The sequence below is a fragment of the Leucoraja erinacea genome, chromosome 10, assembly GCF_028641065.1.
Source record: "Leucoraja erinacea ecotype New England chromosome 10, Leri_hhj_1, whole genome shotgun sequence".
Classification (NCBI taxonomy): domain Eukaryota; kingdom Metazoa; phylum Chordata; class Chondrichthyes; order Rajiformes; family Rajidae; genus Leucoraja; species Leucoraja erinaceus.
Genome location: NC_073386.1, coordinates 54,350,690 through 54,353,015, shown reverse-complemented (window position 1 = coordinate 54,353,015; position 2,326 = coordinate 54,350,690). Strand labels below are relative to the sequence as shown.

The 2,326-nt window shown below is 53.6% G+C and overlaps 1 pseudogene; it reads left to right on the top strand.

The window, feature by feature from the left end:
- The first annotated feature begins 853 nt into the window (after positions 1 to 853).
- LOC129701319 (U2 spliceosomal RNA) lies at positions 854 to 964 on the top strand (annotated as a pseudogene).
- Positions 965 to 2,326: the final 1,362 nt, after the last annotated feature.

The following is a 2,326-nucleotide window of genomic DNA, read 5'->3' as shown; positions in this document are numbered from 1 at the left end:
GCCCGACTTTGCTCCCGCACCGGCAAAATTCACCTCTCGGCCGGGCGGGAAGCAAAGTAAAAAAGGTCCCTATGCCAGTCTCAAACGAGACTGGCTTGGGAGCAGTCGGTAGCAGCCAGCACAGAGGCTGCGGGACAGACAGCTCGGACCAGCGGTACCGGGGCTCGAAACGCTCAGCGAGTGCAGCGGCACTAATGGAGTAGGAACGGGACGTTCGGGCTGAAAACCTTCTTCACAAGGTAAGGGCCAGGGGATCCATAGGAACAGCCGGGGTTACCGGCTGTGGAACTGCCGCGAAGGACCAGGCCCGTGAACACCGGGATCGGTCCAAGCGGCTCGAACCCGACACCGGGAACGACGGTCACCGGCGGGAGAAGGAAAGTCGGGAACAGCAGGTAAGAGACCCTGCGTTTTCCTTCAACTTACCTTTCTAGGTGCAGACATGGACCAGGTCCATGTAAGGTGCAGAAGGCCGGCGGGAGAACCGCGGAGGAGCGGCGGCAGCAGCAGCAGTAGCAGCAGCAGCGGCAGCGGCAGCAGCAGTGGCAGCCGGCAGCTGCAGGAGCACTAACAGCTGCAGGAGCACAGGCAGCTGCAGTAGCACAGACAGCGGCAGGAGCACAGGCAGCAGCAGTGGCAGCTGGCACTTCGTGAGGAGCTGGCAACGGCAGGAGCAGCATGGGCACATCGGTTCCCGGAGAGGGAAAAACACCTGTGCCCAACTTCGCTCCAGCATGGTGAGGAAGTTCATTTCTCGGCAGCAAAGGACTTTGCATTTGACTGGCTGCAATCTACTACAAGGGACCAGTATGTGAGTACCAGGGTCGGTCCCAGCGGGGTTTTAGTTACAATAATCGCTTCTCGGTTTTTTTTTGGCTAAGATCAAGTGTAGTATCTGTTCTTATCAGTTTAATATCTGATACACCCCTTATCTAGGGACTATATATATTATATAAAAACTATAGTAGCTGTTATCATCAGTTTTAATGTCTTATATGTCCCTTATCTAAGGACCATATAAGTAGGAGTGCCCAGAATTGAGGGCATTAGAGTGGGGTTGACCAGCTGCAACGACCATAAGGGACCAGTACCGTCAGTACGGGGGTGGGTCCCAGGGGTCTTAGATAAAGGAGCAGCCAGGAGTGCTGAGAGCGTTGAAGCCAGGTTAAAGGAATAGATGGAAGCAGCTGTGCCAGTTATCCTCCACACCGGCCATATCCACTTCACGGAAGGAAGGACAAAACTGGAGAAGGAGGACCATGGAACAGCGGGCAGCCAGCAGCAGCCAGCGGCACTTGGATCAACCATAGTGGGATCAGCTGTGCCCGATGTCGGCCCCGCACCGGCCAGATCCATGTGACCGAGCGGTAGGCTAGACACAAATCAAACAAGGTAGTGGACTCAGAAGGGTCCGACTTTGCATAAAACCGCCGGCAACCAGCGCCCGAGAGGGCTGGAGCGGGAAGAAGCGGTGTATGGAGCCTTGCTCCAACGTGATAAAACCACAGCAGTACCTCTTTGAGGGCTGCACAATGCTTCTACCCCATCAGAGGGGAGCACTGTGGGTCAGTTCTGGGTTGACTTGCAAGAGGGGTCCGCAGAACAAAAGACAAGTGGGCAGCAGTTAAGCCCCACATGGGTACCCCGTGTGGGACCCTAGAGATCTCTAACTCTATAAAAAAGAGTAGGCAGGACCCTGATGGGCCGGAGCCTGGTAATACAGCGTCCCATGATCCTAACACAGCAGGGACTCTGCTGGACATGGTGGCCGATTACTTTAGCCAAGTCAAACATGGGTAGACTTGGATCCAGGATGGCAATAGTATAACTATATGTCTGGCCACATACGCCAACAAGAAAAATTTACAAACACTGGCCAGACATCTGCCACCTGGCAACGGTGAGGCATTACAGGTGCCCAGTGTAATCCAATGCATTTGGCAGCATATGGACGAACATCAGGAACCAGGACCTCAAGATCCAGAGAACCTTCAAGGGATTGACGGAAGGCATCATAGCATACACCCGCACCCTGGACTAAACGTAGGTAACCAAAGACCATCAAGACGCACTAGATCTGTTTAATAATATGCAATATGACCTGAACTACACGTGGAAGGCGGCCATTCAGCCAGCACTAGGACCCCAAAAATGCTACCATTTGCAAATAAAGAACCGTGTGTGGACTAAGCTAAGACACTGGGGCTCATCAAGGCCAGCGCAAGGGCCTATTTTGGAGCATGATACCAGCCACAGGCAAGGCCATAAAAAATGTGGCTCATACCAGTAGCAGTGTCAGAAGTCAATATAACCTGCAGGATCCGTT